The 23,656-nt window shown below is 38.6% G+C and overlaps 1 protein-coding gene and 1 long non-coding RNA gene across 3 annotated transcripts in view; one reads left to right on the top strand and one right to left on the bottom strand.

Moving 5' to 3' along the window:
* The window catches only part of Stac (SH3 and cysteine rich domain), a 132,290-nt gene that overhangs the window by 107,672 nt on the left and 962 nt on the right, over positions 1–23,656 (bottom strand). The gene's annotated exons all lie outside the window — the stretch shown is intronic.
* The window catches only part of LOC105993716, a 44,551-nt gene continuing 29,493 nt past the window's right edge, over positions 8,599–23,656 (top strand). Inside the window, exons 1-2 of the long non-coding RNA XR_001175479.1 lie at positions 8,599–8,735; positions 10,529–10,618. This is a non-coding gene — a long non-coding RNA (uncharacterized LOC105993716). The remainder of the gene's footprint in view (positions 8,736–10,528; positions 10,619–23,656) is intronic.

Genomic DNA, 23,656 nt, shown 5'->3' with positions numbered 1-23,656 from the left:
ATGTACCACGTCCAGGTTCTACAGACTCTACCAGTTAAATGTCTATTCTGTTTGGTTTTATGTATCCATTTACCTGAAGTATTTTGCCTTAGTCACTTAAAGCATGACTTGCCTTCTCTATTTCTTTTTCCCTGAGATGCACATGGATGGGTTTGGTAGGTACATGGAAACTTTCAAGTCATAATCACTGTATTGAACCAGATGTCTTGTTCTTACAACTACAAACTAAGCTTTGATGGACACAATTGGTTTTTTGGTTCCAGGATATCAGTTTACATCATCTATATTTCCGGGTTTCATGTTTAAGGCAAAAACAAAACAACAGCACTGAGATCTCATTTTATATTGGGAACCTTGACAGGTTGGTGCAACTATCATGGAGATTAAGCATGCGCTTTATTTGCCTCCTTAAAGCTTGATTTGCATGCTTATTTGGAATATTCTGCTTCTCTGATTTGGATTAGAAAGGTTCACTTAATCATGCTCTTCATACTCCCCAGGAGAGAGAGAGAGTTTAAGCTCCTTTGCAGGCAGTGATCAAGAGGATTGTGGTTTGAGGCTGGCCCAGGAAAAAAGTCTTTGAGATCCAGATCTCAATCAATAAAACAAACTAGGTGCAGGAATATGCTCTGGTCATATCAGCCATGTGGGAAATGTAAGATTGGGCACCAGACTAGCCAAGGCGTAATATGAGATCCTATTTGAAAAATAACTATAAGCAAACTGAGTTGGGAGTGGCTCAAGTGGTAGAGTCCCCGCTTAGGAAGTACAAAGGCTTTCTAGATACACACAAAGTCTTAATATAAAAATCTTTAATAGCTCCTTAAAGTTGGTCACTGGCATACTTTCTTTCAAAATAAACAACCTAAAAGGCTCCAGACATCTATCAGTCCTATGCTTTTATTCATCTAGAAGCTGTTCAGTAAAATGAGGGGTGATGGACTTAGCCAATTTCTTACTGGTGATGCTGACGTTATTCTATGGCCAGAAGCAGTTCTTGTCTATTGTTGTCATCATTATTACTATTGACATTATCATGATCATCTTTGGGTTGGGAAGGTGGCTCAGTGGTAGAGCGCTTGCCTTGCATGCCTGAGGCCCTGGGTTTGATTCCTCAGCACCACATAAGCAAAAAGAAAAAAGCCAGAAGTGGCACTGTGGCTCAAGTGGTAGAGCGCTAGCCTTGAGCTGAAGAGCTGAGGGGCAGTCCCCAGGCCGAGAGTTCAGGCCCCACAACTGGACCCCCCATCATGATCATCATTATTAACATCTCCTATATGGTAGGTAAAACAATGGAATCACAGTATTTTGTCTATGTTTCATTGTGTACCATGATGGGTGCCACAATAGAAGATTAATATGTACATACAATCATTTATGTGACTAAAATGGCAAGGATTAGGAAATTCATTTTCAACCTGGCTTGAACAATGATACCATGGTGCCATGAAGAACTCGGTCCTAAGAAGATGACTCTAGGAAAGGTGAATTCAGTAAAACAGACTAATATCACTAAGGACTTGGTTCTTTTAATCATTTTTCCCTGACTTAAAGCTGGTTTAACTCATGGTCCAAAAAAATGTCTGCCTACATACAAATATTCAACAGCAGAAGAGTGATGGAACATTCCTCCATATCTGCTCACCATTAGAATTCCTTAGTTCTCAATGGCCAGAATTGTAAATAACAACCTTTCTGGGGCACTTAGTGGCAAGAGAATGAAGTCATTCTATTTGATTTTTAGACCAATCAGGATTTTCCTCTTTGATGCTTGGATTGACAATTCGCTACAGAGAAGGGTTGGCTACCAGAGTAATATTATCAATTAATTTCAAAAATCGAAAGTGAAATAAATGGTTATAGGACAGACAATAGGGTTTTTAAGCACACAGAGACCCCTGGTGGAGAATGATCACGACTAGACTAATGGTAAAAGGAGGAGAAAAGACGGAGGAAGACTAAGAGAAGACTTGGGAGAAGAGGTACACACTGTCCCAAAGGCAGGAGTTGTGCATTTGATTGATAGGCTCATATGCATTGACTAGGCTAACTCATATGATAGATAGGCTCAGACTTCACTGACATCATGATAGGCTCATACTCCACTGACTAGATTACATCGTATGATAGACGCTCATACCCTATTCACACCCCATCTTAAGAGTAAGTCGCTGGGATTGTTAGTTGTACAGGATTCAATCCAAGAAGACTAGAGTGCAACTATGCTGTCGGTCTTACAGACTGACAACTTTATGTGCCAGGAGCAGGGTCAGGAGGCAGGGGGACATAGTAAGGACCTGAAGTGGCCTCTAGATACTGAGAGTTTCCCTGGACTTGACTAGCATGAAAATGGCAACTTCAGCCATACAGCTGCAAGGAAACGAGTTCTTTCTGCAACCAGTGAGTTGGGAAGAGTTCCTAAAGCTTCATGTAAGATTGCATCCTTGGCTGACATCACAGGTTCAGCTTCCTAGGGATGCTAAGCAGAGGAGCCACCTACCTTTACCCATACGCCTGACCCACAGAAACCAAAAATAAATAGATCTGTGTTTTACCTACACTAGGGTGTTACCCACACTAAGCACAGGGACTTTAGTGAGGGATTTCATATCAAGAAGCAAAAGGCTCCACCAAATTCACAGAGACTGTAAATCTGGATCTGGAATTGTGGCTCTGGTGTTCTGGAGCTGGCCTGTAGCAAGACTACACCTGCTAATGAAATGGAATTTGGAAGAGCTATGACAGATTAGCTGTCACCTCCAAGTCACAGCACTCCTCATTTATGGTATCTGGCTTGCTCTAATTAATTAGAATCCAAGCCAGCAATACAGAACATGACACCTCTGAGAACCATCAGCATATCTGCCACATTTATGCAGCAGGCCTTGAACTTCTGGCAGGGATGTAGATGTTTGGTTTGTTTGCTATCATCTAGTTCACTCAGAGAGTTAAGTGGAATGCAGTTCAGCTCTTGTTCTCCTTAAAATATCATACACCTGTTTGAATGAACACACCATGTGCATCAGAGTACTGTGCTTGTCTTGGCTAATGTGCCCTCACGTAAATCTTACCACAGTCTTGAAAAGGAAGTAGTATGAGTCCCATTTTATTGGGGAGGGACCTGAGCTTGGAGCAGTTAATGTTTCAAAGATCATAACTTTACTGGAATAGCCAAGATTCAAGCTCAAGTCTGTGTGACTCATTTATCTGGACATTATGTTTTTGACCATTCATCTACAATTCTATGTTGATCTGATGCACATGACCACACAGCATGAGCTGGCAATTTTGTTTCTGTAAGAATTCAAATAGAAATGATTTTAAGCTCTGAGGTCACTCATATTCTATTCTGCATTGTCATGTGATAGCAGCCTTAGATTAACAGTAAGTAAGCGAATGAGTGTGGTTGAATTTCATTAAAACTTTATTTATGGTGGATTGGCAACTATGTCATGTAAGTCTACTTTTCTAAAAATTTCCATGTCTCTCTACTTTTTTCATATTCTTTCTAATGTAATGTTTGCCCATTTCTTCTTGTTAGACCTACGTATTTCTTGTTAGAGATATTCTTAGGGGTGCCAGAGTTACTGTTGTTGGTGCAAAGAAACAATGTAATTTGCAATCAGAGCATATGGAGTTGTCTTATTAGTCATAAAAGTTACAATTGATTACTTTAAAAGACTTCCATATAAGCTGATAATAATGTCTGTCTACAATACAGGTGCATGCTTATCTCTTCCTGTGGTGAGATTTCTAGAACAACTTTGGGCAACATGGGCAAGAATGCCTTTTATCTCATTTTTCACGTTCCAAGACTTGTGATTAATGGCTACATTTCTGGTGTATTCTTACTGTAAGTGAATAAATCCTAGTTTATTGGGAATATTTTCATCATCAGAAATTCGAACTGAATTCTTGGAATCACTGTAGACTTTTTTATTGAAGTAGGGAATTACATTTTCTTATATATTCTGAGCTGCTTTTGCTCTTATTCTCCTTGGTTCTGAGACCAAGGAGACATATTTCTAATACAACATCTTTGAAATGCTTTTCCCAGGGTTTAATTTGTACCAATGTACTTTCTCCCTCAGAACCATCCAAGTGATTTGATATTGGGCTCCAGACTGAGCACACTTTCTATTCGAAATGTTAAATGCTGAGGCCCTTGACTTTGTCTCTGTCTGTTGCCTCTCTGATTCTCATAATGAGAAGGTCATTTATTTCTTAATTTCTGGTGACCTTTGAGAAAAATTCCCTATCCTTTCCGTTACAAATGTTACTGTGCTCTGCTAGGGTTGCTTTCAAATTCATTGTTCATTCTATAGTTGTCCTTAAATTGCTTGGTACGTATTGAGCCCTTTTATAACGGAACACATAAATCCAATTTTCTTTTGCTGGTATTTTTCCTGTTTGAATTTTGTTTTCTTAATTTTGTTATTTCTCTTTCCTTATCTGCTCATCTCTGTTTTAGGCATTTTGTTTCAGTGGAGATGACTAGTTGACTATAGCTATTTTAATATGTCCAGAACCTTCCCTTATATATATATATATATACATATATATATGTATATATATATATATTTAATTTATTGTGAAGGTTTTACAGAGGGGTTACAGTTACATAAGTAAGGCAATGAGAACATTTCTGTCAAACATTGCCACCCCAGCTCTCGTTTTCCTCCCACTTTCCCTCTCCCCCAACCCCCCCCCAAGTTGTAAAGTTCATTTCCAACATGGTATCTGTGAATATCACTGTTTGTTCACCCTTTGTCCTTTGTCTCACCATTTTGTTATTCTCCTTCCCTTCCTCAAATCTGATAAACATATATACAAACACACACACACACACACACACACACACACACACACACACACATATAGGGTATGAAAATAAAAAACAGTGACATCAGGGGATAAAACAAAGGAAAAGAAAAAAGGAAAAAATGAGAGAAAAAGAAATAACTTCACACAGTACAACAACAACAACAACAACAACAAATCTTGGAGTTCATTTTGATTAGCATCATTTTATATGGTCATATGTACATAGCTATTGAGCTATTGTGAACTTCTGCTAGGACTAGACGTCCTAGACATATACTAATTATTACAAATGAGAGAAACCACGGACCCTATGTCTGGCTTACTTCACTTAATATGATTTTTTTCCCAACCCTTTCCACTTCCTTATGAATGGGGTGATGTCATTCTGATGGAAGCATAGAATTCCATTGTGTAGATATACCACCCAGTAGATGAATGGATCAAGAAAATGTGGCATACATATACACAATGGAATCCTTTTATATATTCTTTATCCTATATCATATTTGTTAGGTGATCTTTACTTTATCTTTCATTTCAGAGATTCAGTCTTCAAATTTGTCCATTTTTTCAGACCTTGAACTGACTACTTAAAAATTGTTTGTTAAGCCGGGTGCTGGTGGCTCACGCCTGTAATCCTAGTTACTCAGGAGGCTGAGATCTGAGGATTGCAGGAGAGACCGTGAAACTCCTGTCTCCAATAAAACCACCAGAAAACCAGAAGTGGTGCTGTAGCTCAAGTGGTAGAGCTGAAGAGCTGAGGGACAGCGCTCAGGCCCAGAGTTCAAGCCCCATGGCCGACCAAAAAAAAAAAATTGTTTGTTAATCAATACACGAAAAGTTAGATAGAAGTTTTTTTTTTTTCTAAAAATTCACAGATTGGTTGTTGATTTCCTTAAAAAGAAATTGAAGCCAGTTTTTTGGTATGGTCCCAATTCTTGAATCTCTCTAAAAGTTTGCAGTTAGTTATGAGTACTCCATGTATTACTTCTCTTTTCTCTAGGTTGGTTGTTTGGTGTATGCAAGGTGCCCTTTGCATTCAGGCTTTAGTTGTCTATTCATACCTAACAGTGAACCACTAGCTTTGCCTTCAACATAGCTGGGGTGAGAGTCTTCTGCGGGAAGGCTCTAAATGGAATCATTTGAGTTGAGAGACTGGCACAGGCTTAACTTTGGGAAATATGGGTAGAAATGTGTAGGCAGGCTGGTGGCTCATTGCTTGTAATCTTTGCTACTCAGGAGGCTGAGATCTGAGTTTGAAGCCAGCCCAGGTAGGAATTTTCATGAGATTATCTCCAATTAACCACCAAAAAGTTGGAAATGGAACTGTGGCTCAAGGGGTAGAGTGCCAGTGCTTAATAAAAAGGCTTAGTGAGGGCTGAGAAGGTGGCTCAGTGGTGGACAGCTTGCCTTGCATGCATGAGGCCCTGGATTCGATTCCTCAGCACCACATAAGCAGAAAAAGTCAGGAGTGGAGCTGTGGCTCAAGTGGTAGAGCGCTAGCCTTGAGCTGAAGAGCTGAGGGACAGTACCCAGGCTGAGTTCAGGCCCCACAACCCCCCCCCCCACACACACACACAAAGGCTTAGTGACTGTTCTTGCCCTGAGTTCAAACCCAAGGAATGGCATCAAAAGAAAAAAAAGGAAAAAAAAGAAAAGGAAAGGAACAAAGAAACCCATATAAGCAGATAGAAGACCTCTATAAATACCAATAAATAAAGGATTTAGATGCTTTCATTCACTCTCCTTGTTATTCTTGAGTAGAGCTGACTAATTTTTGTTATTTTCTTGCAGTTATGATTTACAAAGTCTGGGATCATCTTGGAATCTGCTCCTCTGGCTTGCCCCAGAGTATATTTTGAGTGTCTTCCTAGGTTAACATTATAGGTTCTTTGTATAAACCCTGGGCCTTCAGCCGTCAGCAGTTTATGGAACTTAAGCTTCTTGTTCTGCATCTACAAAGTGGTCGTAAAAGCAGAACCTGTTTGAGAAGGTTGTTGTGAAGTTAAATAAAACAAGCTTTGTAAAATGACCTGTAAAAACTGGCCAGGACATGCTTCCTTTCTTCCCTTCTCCCTGTTGTCTCTTTTTTCTCTCTTAGTACCCACTGTTCCCTTTCCCCTCTGTCCTTTCACTTTCCTTCTTTATCTTACATTTACATTTCTTATCATCATCATCATCCCAGTCACAGACACTGAACAAAAAACTCAGGGGGAGTACCCAAGTCCTGAGTTCAAGCCCTGGCTAGGATGAGCACAAACAAACACAAACTAAGTACACATAGACACAGACACAGACACATGGCCACACACACAACCCCCCCAAAAAGCACTTGTTATCAAATGTTTACTCACTCTTTGGCCTTGCAGTGAAAATATTTTGAAAACAGCTATGAATGTACCCCTACAAGCCTTTATTGTAATGTGGATGTGAAAATGTTAACAAACAGGGTCTGAGGTTCAGAAGTGAATCTCAATGTGAATAAGCATCAGCCAGGTGAATGCAGCAAGGCAATGTCCCTCCTGCTTTAATGTCCCGAGCCTCAGCCTCTTCTGTGCAAAGAGTACTAAAGAAAATGATGTACCTCCATCACTTTGTCCAGCATGCCCAAATGAAATGGCCATCCTTTTCCTCCCATTCCCACCTCCCCTGCCCCTTTTTTCCTCTGCTAAGCTATCCCATGGGGATTGGGCTGATGCACAGGCCTTGTATTTAATGGACCTTGAGCTTGGTTTAATGTTCATTGCTGTGACTGTCATGTAAACTTAAAAAACAAACCACGTGACCAAGGAGGTATTTCCTATGCATTAGGCCCTACAAAGGATGCAGCTGGTCATGCATACTGTGATCCAATTCAAGAATCTATGTTGCTGTCTTTCCAGTAGGCAAAGAAGAATCAGGTTCCTGAGGATAGCAACCTGAGGAGCTCTGGCCAGTCATGACTTGAGCATTCACAGCATGACTGCGGCTCAAGTTCCTACAGCAGCAGCTGGTGGGGGCTCCCTTGGATCCCCTGTGGCATTTCTAACTGTATCTCCAACCTGACACACTTGCTATTTTCTGTCATGGTCCCTAAGGTACCCTTCTGCAAGGTTTTGGAAAGAAAGCAACTCTCAGGCTTTGTTCATGGTGTGTGTGTGTGTGTGTGTGTATGTGCTGAACATAAGAAATATACTAGAAATATATGGCAAATGGCTGGCTCATGCTGTGGATGGCCCATAGTAATTCTGGCTACCTGTGCAGTGCCAGAAGCTATAGCCAGGGAATGTCTGCAGAACAGCCTGTCCTCCAAATAACTGTGGGTAAACAATTAGTTGTGTGACTACCTCATTTGCAGAGTAGATATACACTTTCTGTCAAGGAGGGGTCTATCAGCCTATACTAAGCTTATTTATTTTATCTCTGTTTCTTGAAAAAGGGCCTCATTTTGTAGCCCAGGCTGGTCTGGATCTTGAAATCCTTCTATCTCAGCCTTTTGAGCTGGGATGAGGTGTGTGCCACCAGGCCTGGTTACTGATTTGATTCTATCTTTTAGCAAAACTATTTACAAAATTCCAAATTTTGGAGCATGAAAAACAGAAAGTGAATATGTTGGGAGAGCAGGACGGGTCAGTAATATGCTCCCAAGGCCTTGTTCCTATTCCTCAGCTGCTTTGGCTCACAGATCTCTGCTCTTTCAGAGCTACCCTCAACTAATGGGACTTTCCATCTGAGGTCAGACCTGACCATTACAAAGTTTAAAAATCACATTGCTTAAAACAGAAACAGCGTTGTGTGTGCTTTGTGCTCCAGAGTCCTGGCTGAAGTGAAACTTTGGGTGAGACCACATTCTTGTTCAACCTGCTTTCTTCCTCATCTGTTTCTCCAGAGAGGACACCCTCCATGCACTGCATGCTCTGGTTTAAGATAAGGTAAGAGATAACAAACAAAAAAATTCATACTTTTTGCAGCTACTGCAGCTCATATGCTGGAAGAAGGCATCCTTAGGCCAGTCCTAGATGAAATGTCCTTCCTTACTTCACCCTCCCTCCATCTCCCTCTCTCTCTTCCTTCCCTCTGTATCCCTTCCTCCTTCATTCTATCTGTTCTCCATCTTTTCCTTCTTTCTTTTGCTTTCACTTAAAAAAAGACCGTATCTTTGTAGATGACATTAAAATATAGTCTTATTACAATGCTCATGTACTAGCAGGGGGCATTTCAGTCTGACCAGTGGGGTCATGGTCAAACCTGATGCTTTCATGAGTTTCCTTCTGTCTTGTAGCTGCTATCTAATGTCTGTAAAACAGATGCCTGGGCAAGATGCAGGGTCTTTGAGAAGCTGTCCCATCAGGCTCTGGACCGACTTATAAGTAAAGGTCCAATGAAGAAACAGGAAGGATCATGAAAGTAGATGGCTTGGCATTTTGCTCCAGGCTCCTGATATACAAGTTTAACACAATTGCCAACATAAGTGATTTAGAAAAAACTGATTGATTTAGAAAAAAATCAATTATGGATTTTTTTTTTCAGTTTGGTAGATGGAAAAGTCATTAGAAGCAGACAGCTTATGTAAGAAGCCTTGCCAAAATAACTTTAACCATAAGAAGAAATCAACAAATAACAAAGGAAAGAGAATATATATCTTCCTTTGACAAGTTCATAAAATCCATGAAATTACAGGCTCATGGATGATCCAGTAAAAGCATTCGCAGTGACTAAAAATAGGCACATTTGAGAAAATTCAGTGGTTTGAGTTGTAGTCCAATAAGAGTTTTACATCAGGTCCTTTCTTGTATTGATGAGTAGAATCATAGGTAGCATATTTTAATTTTGTAAGCTGGATTTTTCCCTTTTTTTTGCTTCCTGTAACTTATTCATAGAACATTATTCTGATTACTTTCATGTGTAGGACATATTCCTGAACAGAAGAGATAGAAGTTGGACAGCGGCTAAAAAAAAAAAAATCCACTCCATAGAAACTGACAATAATGAAACTTGATCTTGGGAATTTCTTGTCCATTACCAAGTCAAGGTCATTGAAGATGGTTACCAGTGAACTGACAGACCCACAAAATAATTATCCAGCAACATTTATTAAATGAACAGGTGCCAGTGAATTCAGCTTAATAGGTTTGCTTTTTAAACAAGGTTTAAGAAACATCAAATGACTTATGGGAAATTCAGCCAACAACCAGAAAATACTTATGAAATACTGAAAGATCTACCAGACTAAGTACTAAATATAAAAACAAAACACAAGAAAACACCAAAAGACAAAAACTCGACTTGCTTCTCTGATAACCCATCAGGTCCAGCGTCTGAGGAACAAGAAATTCTATCTAGTCTAACGATTGACTTTCTAATACAAAAGCAAGCTAGCAAAGGCTAAATTCAATACATAATTAAGATTTTTGCATGCATATCTAAGTCATATATGCTTTGCTTGATGAAATTTTGGTTGAATATATGCTGGAAAATAAATGAAGTAAAAGAAATCAACCATGCAATCTCATAAAAGTCATTAATCTCCAAGGTGGGGAGTTGTGCTTTTAGAATAAGATTTGTTTGGAAAGGAAGACTTTTATCAAAATGATGATCAGAGAAGTTTCTTGTATTGTGTGCATATATACACATATATGTAGCTATATTTTCCAGAAAAACTCTCTAACTAGAGAAAATTACTCTCGTCCAAGACCTTTTTACTTGACCCTTTGCTGGTTTTCAGCTTTATAAAGAGATGACCTGTATCATAGAGGCCAAAACAACTGTTTCCTTATTGGCTGGAGCTGGCCTACTTTGCCTTCTTGACTCACAGGTAGACTTGAATATAGATTATTGGGGCTCACAATCAGTCTTGATGGCAAAGGGTCCCTTATAGGGAAAGCAACACAGAAAAGCTGTGAGATTCTACAAACTGTGAGATTAAGAGCTGGTATTCTTGATACTTCTTGTCCACTCCACTGAGATTTTTAGCTCTGATCTTGGATTCTTTCTTAAATTACAGTGCTTGTTCACTTTAAATAGATGAGCAGCCAGGTAAAGATCCTCCTGATTGAATTCTAACTTTTTTCCTTTCTGATTCTGAGGAGTTGGCTCCAAGTAGGAACTAGACTCTGTACCTGTCTGCATTTTCTCTCATCTGCTCTTTTCTCTGGCTTCCTATTTCCTCTCTGTAGTCATTTAAGATGAGATTGCTCACATCTCTGGCTTCAAGTGGTCTTCATGCCAACTCATCTTTGACTTCACTATTACATGAATGGCAACTTGTATCCTTGTCTTACAAACCTAAGCCTTTCTGTCCACTTCTAAGACCTTCTGTCTGATCTCGCCAATTTTTTTTTCTCATGACATGTTTTTAAAAATTATCTTTAAGTAGTTATACAAAGAAGTTGCCATTTAACAAAGCAGTTTATGATCATCACTCCTTTCAACCATCTCTTCCCTACCCATCTTTTCCTCACTCTTCTTAATTTTGTAGACTATACATTGAATTTTTAACCTCATTCTTCCCTTCCCCTCTTCTTCATTTATCTGCCCCATCTCTGTACAAGTGTCAGAGACTTTCCTGCCTGCACAGGCTTTGTACCTTGATCTTCAGAATTCAGCCTCCAGAGTAACTAGGGTTACAGGTATGAGCCACCAGTGTTTGGCTCTGAGGAGTTTTTTTTTTTGTTGTTGTTATTGTTGTTTTGTTTTTAAACAAATAAAGATCAGAGAAGAGAAAACTTACTGGTATAATAAAATTCATGCTTGAGTGGAACAGCAGTGCTAAAGGGAATGGCCTGGAAAGATACCAGATGTCAGGCATGGGGTGGCAAGCTTGCAAGTGAGATTCTGGAAAGGACAGGATCCATTCTGATGTGGACAAAGTCCTGCAAATGCTCTTGGAGTTGGAGATAGGCATAGAAGGTGGAAGAGGAAGGAGATTATAAGAGGAGAAGTGTTTATGGTCTAAACCAGGGCATTTGACACACCAAAGATTAGGGCAGGACTTATGGTGGTAAACCAGTCTTGAGAGAAAGAAACAAACAAGAGCATGAGCCCAGAGTTCAGTACACATTCATACAGAGGAGCAATAGGAGGGAATACAAAAGACAAAAGGTTTTAGGAAGAAGGGACAGAGGGTTCTTTCTCTTGGTAAAGTAGAGATCTGAGTACTGATGTTTAATGCTTCTAATTCCAGATCCAGATCTGAAGGATCAATTTATACAGAAATAGAGAGCTACAAAAGGGAGTGTTTCTGGGATGAAAGCCTCAAAGTTGTCTTCTTGAGACCAGATGGGATGAGATTGAGATTGGAGGAAGGTCTTATAGCTCTCCTGATACAAACATCCAGAGCTGTTATGAAGAATTACATGAGATGGACAATTTTCTGGCAAAACAAAAACTAACAAAATTGAATCAAGCCAATTTGGAATGAAATAGAACAGAATAAAAAAACAGAAAAAATGTTTTCCATTTTTATTTTAAGACAGGTGCTAGGTTTATATATTATTGGCAACATTTACCCCCAACACACTCAAAGAAGAGATTCATTCTGGCTTCTACAAATTGTCCCACGGAGGGAAATTAAAACAACTTACCCATAAGCATCTTCTCAATCAGTTTTTTTTTCCTTCAAAAACTTGACATTGTCTTTAAATTAGTCTTACCAGGAACACAAAAATGACAGATATATTGTAGTCTCCTATATGTATATGGATGCAAAAATAATAAATCTTGGCAACGAAAGCTCAGGAGTTAATTTAAAAAAATCCTCATGGCCAAGTTGGACTTGTTCCAGGAATGTCAAAAGAGTTTAATATTAGGATATCTATTAATACTATCCATCAGATAAAGAGGCCAAAGGCCAAACTCCAACCACATGACTACTCCAATACTTGCCAAAGAGTCATTTGGAACTACTTCGTATCCAGTCCTGGCATATTTTTAGTAGGCCAGGCATCTTACTTGTCTTTAATACAGAAAAGTTAGTCTCACTTTTAATTGTGGACGTAAGTGGGAAGCTTGGAATTTGTGCAGAAGGGGGATTTTACAACAGGATATTGCGGGAAGCAGATTTGTCTTGATGTTGAACTTTCAGAGCATCATGAGCTATATCTCTGTGTGGTTTTAGTGGTTTCCAGAGAGATGGGTGGTAACCGTGAGTTTCCTATATGCCAACTGTCACTAGTTAGAAAGTATAAAAGAAATGATTCATACTAGTAACTTGGAATATGAAATATCCAGGGCTATGTTCCCAATGCTCATTCCCCTCCAGTAGTTCGGAAATCCAAAACCAACGAGATGGTAATAAGAGGTAAAGCCTTTGGTGATGAGGAGATCATGAGCAAGGAACCCGTGTGAATGGGTGTGTGTCCATATAAAAGAGGCCCCACAGAGCTGGCTTGCCCCTGGCTCCAGGAGAGGAGCAGCTATAGAAGGCATCAAGAGGAAAGGCAGGCCCACCAGGCATCACAACTCCCTAAGCTCCAGATCTATGAGAAATGCATTGCTATTGTTTGTGAACTAAACACACAGTTCTCAGTATTTTGGTTTAGGAACCCAACAGATTCAGATACTAAGAAAGTGATTAATGGAGAATTAAGCAGAATATATATATATATATATATATATATATATATTCTGTAATACATATAAGTATAAAGACTTTTAAAATAGCAGTAGGAAATTGATATATATTACCAAATGCACAAGGCTATGAACTGGTAATCCACGAGAAATGAAAAGACAGATAAAAGAAACCTTCCTCCGTGAATGAATGTAATTAAATAAAAATAAAATTAAAATATAAATATATAAAAATATAGCATATATAAATAGATAAAAATGATACATATACTTAAAAATTCCCAAGCATCAAGGAGAAATATTAAAAAATGTTTGAAAACTAAGCCAATATATGATATGTCTGGATAAGAAGTCTCATTATTGCTAAGATTTCATTAAATGATCTTAGAAGTTGAGTGCAATTACTTTCAACATATTATTCATTTTTTTCTTTTGGAAATTTTAATTTTTATCTGATACAAATATATATAAAATTGCACATATTTCTGCAACAGCATATAATATTTTGATACATGTATATATTGTATAAAGTCTAAATCAAGATAAACATATCTTCTTTCTCAAATGTTTATTCTCATTTCTTCAATGTACAAAATTGTAATTGTATAGAAATAAGAAGTTCTGGTGAACTATTGCTTAGTAGGGTGACTAGAGTTAGAGATTATGTTTTACATATTTTGAAAAGTCAGAAGAAGGGATTTTGAATGTTCTCTTGCACAAAGAGTGTTTTAACCAAGGTATTATTATAACCTGAGAGAAAAACAAAACAAGTATAGATAGATAATAAAACACTGAACAGTGTGTTGGTGTTATGAATTATCAGACTGTATTATAAAGCTACAATAGTTTAAACACAGTAGCCATGTAAAAAGTACTGTACAGGGGAGATCTAAGTGCAAAAATAAATTTACAAGTCATTAGAATATAACAGATGACTCTAAATGAGAAGCCAGCACATATTACCATCTATTACATAATAAATGTAGCATTTCAAATCAAGGAAGAAAGAATAAATTGTTCAAGAAATGATTTTTAAAATACTGATTAATCATTTGGAAAAAATAGATTTCTTTCATATCTCATAATGACATAAATTATAGATATATTAAGATGATAAAAATAAAATGTATATAGGAAGGCCCTAGAGAAACATATGTATTAGTATTTTTCTGCTCTCAGAGTGGAGAACATTTCCTAAATATAAATGAAAGGAAGAATGTGTATTCAACTATGTTTGGGACATTCCATGAAAAAGGAAATGTTGAAATGTAATAGATTGTAACATGTAATACGTCATAATGTGTTACAATACATAATATATTGAAATGCAATAAACAAAACTGGAAAGTATTCGATCTGGATAAATGTTTGTAATACATATAAATATAAATAAAAAATTTTAAAGTATCAATACACACATAGATAGATGTTATTAGAATTAAACATTAGGGAAACTGAAGCTTAACCTACAATGTGATAGCACTTCAACTCATAATAAAACTCATAATAAAAGCAAAAACCAAAACCCCAAAACCAAACCAACCTAGAAAATAATAGGTGTTGGTGAAGATGTGGAGAAATTGGAAGCAATTCCTCAAAAAATTAAGCATGAAATTACCATATGACCCAATAATTCTTCAAAAGAAATAAAGGAAAGGATTAGAACACATGCTTGTATACTATTTACACAGCAGTAATATTCATAACAGCCAAAAAGGTAGCTCCAAAACACAAATGTCTATTTTTTTCTCCAGTACTGGATTGACACCAGGACCTCTTATAAGCATTCTCTCACCTTTGAGTTTTGTGATAAGATCTTGCTAACTTTACCTATGCTGGTCTCAGACTTGAAATCTTAGCCTCCCGAATAGCTGGGATTATAGTCAGGTATGACTGTGCCCACCCAGCTCAGAAGTGTTTACCGACATGGATGGGTTAAAAAAAGTGATATATGATATATATAATATAAATTTATACACGTATGATGAAATACTGTTCAGCTGTTAGAAAGGAGGAAATTCTCATATATGGGACAACATGGCTAAACTTTGTAGACATTGGGTAAAATAAAAGGAAAAATACTATCAGATTCTTTTGTAGAATGTAGTCATACTTACAGAGAAGGAAAGTAGATGTGTGGTTGTCAGGGTCTGAAGGAACAGGGACTAGAGAATTCATGTCGAATGAATAGAGTCCACAGGGGATAAAGAGTTGTAGAGATAGATAGCAGTGATGGTTACTACTATGCACCAGACTTTTCAAATGTTTCAATGGGGAGCTTATGTTATCCATACTTTGCCACAGGCCTGCTGATTTTGTTTTGATGATTGTTACATAGAAAACAATCTGAAAAAGAGTGACTGGACCAGAAGCAAAATGCTCACAACTCAGGTTAGACCTAAAGTGGCAAAATTAGTAAACAAAATAATTTACCTTTGTATTCATAATCACAGACATGCTTTCAAATAAATGTGAGATTTACATCGATGAAACAAAGAGTTGTCCTAGGCACCCCTGAACTAAAAAAAAATAACAATTATTTTCAGAGGACTTGATAAAAGCAGATACTCTAGAATTAGATCTATTACCTGGAGACCTGGTATAATAAACACATCCATTGTCTCCCAATGGATTTAATATAATCCCAATCAAAATCTTAGCAGGTGGTTTTGGGGAAATTGATTAGGAGATTCTAAAATGCACAGAAGTGTAAAGAGCCAGAGGAATTGAAAAATCAGTTTAGTCAAAGAAGACTAAAGCTTGCAGGACTTACTCTAACTTTTAAATAAAGCCCTGCCTTAGACTGTGCCACACCAGAACAAAGATAGACAAGAATACCTATGGGGCAGGACAGAAACCTTCACATAGCTATAGTCAAAGTGGTGATGGCAAAAACAGTGGTTCAGTCAAAAAAGAATATTGAAGACAAATGGAGAGAGAAAGGGTAGATGAATGTAAACATAATAGGCAATGTACATGGGTGAAAATGGAGTGAGGTAATTCGAGGGGATGGGTGAGGTGGGGAGAGATGGGGAGAATGATGCACTGTACTCACAAACTGGTATTCCAAACTGAAACCTCTTTGTACAACTACTTAAAGAGAATACAAAACTTAAATTAAAAAAAGAGATTTTGACCCTTACTTCACATCGTATCAATAAAGCAATTACAAACGGACTGCATTTCTACCTGTAAAAGGTACATTCCTGTGGTGGGTACCTTCATGACTTTGAGGTGCACACACTGATGTTCTCTGCTCAACATTGAAAAACAGAGCCATAGAAGGAGGAAATTAATGAACTGTATTATAAGAAATGAAGAATGCCTGCTAAGAAAACCAGATAACCCAATAGAAACACAAAGGACAGGTTTGAACCATTAAATATATCAACAGCTGATATACTTCATTAGGAAAATGCAACTTAACATCATATTGTAATACCATTAATCACCCATGAGTGAGTTAAAATGAGCAAGATAGACAATCCTAAGTATTGGTAACCCATGGAGAAGCTGAACAGTTATCTATTAGCGATGGGGCTATGGATTGATATGGCCACTTTGAAAAGTTGAAGGTACTTACTCTGAGTATTAATGCTGCTCCTAGTTATCTCCCTGACAGAATACTTCCTATATGACACAAAATATATGCACAAAAATGCTCATAGCAGCATGACTCAAAACAGGCAGATATAAAAAGTAATTCAACTATGCTCTGTTCCTACAGTGGAATGCTACACAGCAATGAAAATAAAAACAATGTGTGCCATGTCACAGATGAATCTCATGACAGCATGTTGAACGGAAGAATCCAGGTATTAGAATGGTACATAATGTATGATTCCATTTGTCACAAGTTCACAAACAAGCAAATGTCATTTATGCTGTTAGAAGAACATTGCCTTCTGTAGAATAGACTAAGTGCATGAGGGAGAATCTGAGGCACTGATGACATTCTACTTTGTGATTTATGCAAACAGATCAAAAATTTATTGTGTTTCAGACTTCAAGAAGCTGTGATCATAATATGGTAAGCATTTGGAATTATGATCTTACATTTCAACGAACGTTTGTTAAGAAAGACAAAGGCTAATAGAACATTTCTTGAGGTCACTGGGATAAGGTGAATAAAGTAAAATAACCCAGAAATGTTTAACCCAGCTTTAGTGTCTCCCATGGGATCAATTAGAAATATATAAATTCTTACACATCAGGATGTACATATTGATATTTTTAGTTGCTCAGGAAGTTGAGATCTGAGGATAGCAGTTTGAAGCAAGCCTGGACAGAAAAGTCTGTAAGACTCTTATCTCCAATGAACTACCCCCCCCCCCAAAACCCAGAAATGGAGCTGTGGCTCAAGTGGTAGAGCATTAGCTTGAGCAAAAGAAACAGGGACATTGCCCAGGCCCTGAGTTCAAGTTCTAAGACTGGTACAAAAAAAAGAAACAAGTCCTTCTCCCCCAAAAGCCAACATATAATTATTGTATATTCTGAACTTCACAGAGTATATAAACGTTTTAAAATTGAATGTGTCCATCTAAGTATCCAGTGCTTCCTGTTCAGAGTCACTCTGTCTATCATTCTCCCCAGCCCATCCTTTCCTTCCTCCAGACTCATTTCCCATTTCCCACTTCCTTTATCACATTGAACATTATGCCTATATTTGCCCCTAGTTGTCTTTTTCATCCACCCACCCCTCTCTTGTATCCCCTCTCTTGCAATGTCTTTTCAGCTTCCAATGGGAGAAAGCTAAGGAAATATGTTCCATCTGAAACCAGAAGAGACTGGTGAAATTGATTTGGTAGAACAACGGAATGCAACATTCTACTGTTTTAAACATTCATATTATTGCTTAGTTAAGAATGTGGGTGTATGTAGAAGATTACGTGGAAGTACATATTGGGAATATGCCATTACAATTTTCTTCATAGGAAAGAAAATGTATCTATAATACAGCAAAACTTTTTATAATCTTGATCGCTGAGAGGATGTATGATGAATGGGATTTTCTTTCTTTATATTTTCTGGGCTTCCCAGTTACCCAAAGTGTATTTTACTTTTATAAGCATGGAAATAATTTAAATAAGAATATAGTCAACCTTGTAGAGGTAGATGTTTCTGAGCCATACTTTCAACAAGAGAGAAAAGCAGGCCCCCTTTGCCAACCCCACACTCCTCTGGACTGAAGTGTAAGTAGGAAATGATTCTTTCTAGTATCTTGGTTGGCATGGAAAGAAGGTAAGAGACATTAAATCTTGCTTTTTGGACATTCTACAATATTTAAATCTACACCAGTGTTCCTCAACCTTAGCTGCACAGAATTCACCAAGGAAACCTGATGTCTGTCTGCTTGCCAAGATTTTGATGTAGGATTATAGCCTAGATGCCCCATATGATTTGAATTCAATTCAATCCTTTCATTTCCCCTCTCTCCTGAGTAGAGGCTAACCTCTTTTTCAGTAACAGCTTCATATTCATGCGTGGGAAATGCTGGGAAGAAAGCAGGTGGTTGCTAAATAGTTGCTGATTTAAGGATTCAACACCCTTTCTCAGATGTTTAGGATACAAACTCAGGGTTTGGACTGCTTTGGCTTAGGCTAGATAGTAGTCTAGGTTTAGTGAGAACCATGATGTGTAGGAATGCCATGGTTATGACTCCTTGGAGGCAGTGGATGGCTCATAAAACACTTACAAAAACAAAGTCACACTTTGGTGAGTCTAGGGGATGCAAAGTAGCTGGCGTGAAATCTCACTGCAGTCAGAGAGCATAACTAGGAGTCCAAAGAAAGAAAATTGTTACACTATTGAAAGTCCATTGTAAAAATACTCCAGTGATGGCATTTGGGAGTTGGCTACATGGAAGAAGTCTCCCATCCTGAAACAAAAATAGAAAATAAACAGCGCTTTATACCTATAGCACATTAAGTGTGTTCAACTTCTTAGGTGTCACCATGCCAACCATGTGTTAGCATCCTCACTCTAGAGCGGAAGAAGCCCACGCTGGGAGACAATAAGCAACTTGCCCACTGTCTCAGTGGTGACAATTGGTGAGAAGAGGTTTGCACTCTTATCTATCTGACCTCAAAGCCTATAATCCCTCCACCATCCTCAGACTGGGGCCTCGGGTCCATAAGTGTTGTCAAAGGCATCGATATCAAGCCTTCACATTAGATCATCAAAAGCTTTCTGTGCTGTCAAAAAGTCAATGGGGGAAAAGTCGCTTATGGAGACAAGGGAGAGAGTGAAGCAAGACATTTTTTTTTGGTTCAGTGATCTCTGTCTGGCACTCAGAAAATAAATTAGGCTATGGCCTTTCTGGAATAGCTAGTGGAAAGATAAAGGCGTGGGGTGCATTAGTGGCTTTCCAGCTTTTTCAGCTCAACTAATGAAAGGAAAAACCACAATTAGATTACATGACATTGCTACATGTGCTTACAGGAACTAGCTGAAAGAAAAATCATACTGGGATATTCAAAGCCCAAGAAAGGATTCTTGGCTAGGGGTAAGTAACTATCTGTGCCACTCAGATAAATCACTATGCTTTTTCGAACTCCGTTTCTGAGAGATAGAGCAACAGAGAGCGCAGAGAGGAAAGAAGAAGGTGGAGAAGGAAAGAGAAGGAGATGGAAAGATAGAGAGACTAAATAATGAAGGGTATGCATGTCCTTTATGGTTGTAATGTATACTTTAAATCATTTCCTATATATGACTTATAATGCAGTGCGTTTGCTCACATATTTTTCTGAACACCATTGATGGAGTGCTCTCTCTCTCTTTCTCTCTCTCTCAAATCAGAAATGGGGTCCCAGAGAAGGGTAGTGACTTCTATGAGAGGATATAGATAGAATATATTGACCTTTTGATTTAAAAACCCACCTGGATTATATTTAAATAGCATCACTGTCAAGTTTCCCAAACGATACCTTTAGAGGTGCAACTAGTTTGAAATACTTCTGGGTGATATGATTTGATGGTTGGAAATTTTGAAAATGCTCCTGTTGGGGGCAGGGGGGGGGAGAGGGCAGTGTGTGTGTGTGTGTGTGTGTGTGTGTGTGTGTATGTGTGTGTGTGTGGTGCACGCACACGTGTGCGTGTGTGTGTTGGTGGGATAGTAATGTGTAAAACAATATTACCTATAAATAAATAATTGAGCAGTAAAGACCTAATGTTATGTGATGATTATATTGTTTTTTCCTTTGTGTATACTGACATTTTCCATAATAAAATAATTTTAATGCAGTGATCCATAATTTTAAAAACTACCTAGAACAGGTAATCTGTAGTGTCTCCCATTTTAATACTTTATTATTTATCCTTTCAAAGAATTTGCAGAAGAAATGAACTTCTGGAGACATTTTTATATGCTCACCTTAGGTCTGGAGATAGCTTATGTATTTTATATGCCTCTAATAGTTTATATATACAGGTTTTAGATATTTTATGACATTTTATAGACACTCTAATCCAGATAGTCTGTCATAATCCCATTTTCCAGATGATTCTGTGATACTCCATTTAATTCCTTCCATCAATACACTTTTAGGAGAAAAAGCAGCAATCACTATTGCAAAGAAGCTGGCCAAGAGTTGGTTATTAGTGCTCATTTCACTTGAGAGTGGTCTACGGTCTGATTGATTTCTTAAGGGTTTCTTTAGAAGGCACAGCACTGTGGCAAGTGAATGAGAGGCATGTACAATCCTTAGAATAGCAGTCGACAGGGTCAAGGGACAACAGTGTTCAGGAAAAAGATAATTGTGGGAGGGTAAGGGTTTAGGTTCCAGAGCCATTCTGCCTGGGCCCTGCTCTTGTCTGTGTCAGTAGACTCACGATGAGATCTTGTGTAGCTAAGCTCCTGGGCTTGGGTACCTGAGCTCCCACTTCCCTAGATGTAACATGGAAATCATGGCAGATTCTTCTACGATGAAGATTAAGGCTGTGCCTGACTCACAGTAAGCTTTCAATTGGTGCTCACTAGTGTTAATGCCACTGTGCAAATATAAACAAGAAAAAAAGATGTAAAATACAGATCAAAATGCTATCAGTATTTGTCTCTGGATTGTGAACCAAAGGATGGTTTTTTTTCTTTATTTTTGTTTGGGTTTTTCCAACATTCACAGAATATTCCTTACTCTTAAATCAGAGAAAAATAGTTTTTTTTAAAGTAACTTTTAAAAGTTTTCTAAGACTCTTTTTTTTCTCTGTGTGCTGGTATTTGGACTACAACCCAGGGTCTTATGCCCTGCTGGTACTCTAACCACTTAATCCATACCTACAGCCTGGCATTTTACTATGGTAATTGGAGATGGAGCCTCAGAGATTTCTCTGTCCAAGCTGTCTTTGAATCAGATCTCCAGATCTCAGCCTCCTGAGTAGTTAGGATTACAGGTGTGAACCACAGGCACCCAGCTGAAATGTTTTTAGCTTGTGTGTGTATGTGTATGAGTATTTGTGTGTGGGAGAGAGAAGGAGGGAGGGAGAAAGAGAGGGAGAGAGAGTGGGAGGGAGAGAGGGGGGAGAGGGAGAGTACAGAATATACCCGGGCTTGAACTCAAAACCTCAGTCTCTTGTTTACTTTTTGTTCATGGCTGGTCCTTAACTACTTGAGTCTCATCTCTAGTCTTGCAAGAGACTTTTTAAACTTTCATGATAGAATTTAATGTCGAAAGTGGCCTGAACCATGTTTAGTCCATGAGTTTCTTTTAATTTCTATATTGTAAACTGAGGGAGATCATAATTATACTCCACTTCTGGAGTGCAATGTGATACGTCTCCAATGTGCAATGATTACATCAAGCAAATTCTCATATGCATCACCTCACTTACTTGTCCTTGTAGTGACATGCTTAAAATTTATTTTGGCTTATTTGGAAATATTCATATTTTGATAATTGAAACTGCCTCAGAGGAGAGTCAGGTGGAGAGATTACCAATGCCGCTAGTATATTCCCACCATGTTCTTCTCTTCAGGAAGAAGAGCTTCATAAATACCAATGTGCTCCACAATGCGCCTTCCTAGTTAGAAGGACTGGAGCTTTTCTCTGCTCCTTTTCCATGCTATAGGCCCTGCGACTACATGCTCCTGCATGCCAGCAGTTCAGGTCTGTTTTGGGAGGCAGGGAGCCCATTAAAACAATCATAAAAACCACATCCAGAAAAAAAATCACACTGGGGAACACTATTCTGTGTTCTACTTCCTGGGATTCATGGGTCCCTCCAGAGTTCATCTCCACTGACTAAGGTGACTCAGCCATGACAGAAAATGGAAGAATGTGTAAACACACATCAGGAGTACAGACCACTTTGAGGAAAACTAACTCATATCCATCAGAAACCATAAGTTTGATAAATGGGTGAATAATTATGGGTGTTGCATATAAGGTTTTGCTTTGCCAAATAATTTACATTAGGACATCTATAAATAGCGTGTGTGTTTGAACCATGCTGCCTTTTATTCAAATAGCGTGTGTGTTTGAACCATGCTGCCTTTTATTCAAATGCTAAGGCTATTCCAGAACACACCTACTGCAGAGCAGCAGGCCCCCTCCAAAAGTTGAATTCCACTCAGTCTTGCTTTGACCTACACTCCCTCACAGTACTACATCATTGTTGAAATGTCCATGTCACTTCTGGGGATTGATGGCTGGTGATGAGCACTGGGCTCCTCTTGCTGGGGGAGTGGGGGCTGCAGTGTGCATGCACACCAGGGATGCTGAGCTGAGGCAGACTAGTAGGGATTATTTGCTTCATCTCAGAAAGAAGAGAGGAAGCAGAATCCATAGCCCTCCCCAAGACGGAAACTAGGAAATCCCACACATTCCTCACAAGGATCCTGGAAGATGAGGAGGGGAGGGGGTGTTCCGCCTCCATTTCCAGCTGACTTTTGGAAAAGATGCCAAGATCAGATAGTCAGTAATTAATAGGAGAGAGCAGGAGCAAAAAGGAGGGAAAGAGAGAAAGAGAGAGTGGGAAGGAGCAAAGCAAAGCTTTTTGTGTTAGATGAACATCTTTGATGGCTAATATCACAAGACTGGACCCCACATCCCACCAAATCCCACCACGGTCGGCTGTGATTTGCTACCCAACTTTGCCACTGGTTCCTGGGATGAGCCTGCAGGGAGACAATGTTGCCTTTTTCCTTGCCTCAATCCCATCTAGGGGCCAGGGGAGGGGGTTTCCCTCTTTCCTTTGCCATCACACAAGAACTGCTCACATGGCAAAAACGCCTTGGGTTTTCACAGCAAACTCTGAGCAAAGAGCCAGGGGCTCTGTACTTAAAAGG

This window comes from Dipodomys ordii, unplaced genomic scaffold (assembly GCF_000151885.1).
Source record: "Dipodomys ordii isolate 6190 unplaced genomic scaffold, Dord_2.0 Scaffold99, whole genome shotgun sequence".
Taxonomy (NCBI): Eukaryota; Metazoa; Chordata; class Mammalia; order Rodentia; family Heteromyidae; genus Dipodomys; species Dipodomys ordii.
This window is presented reverse-complemented; position numbering and strand designations above follow the sequence as displayed.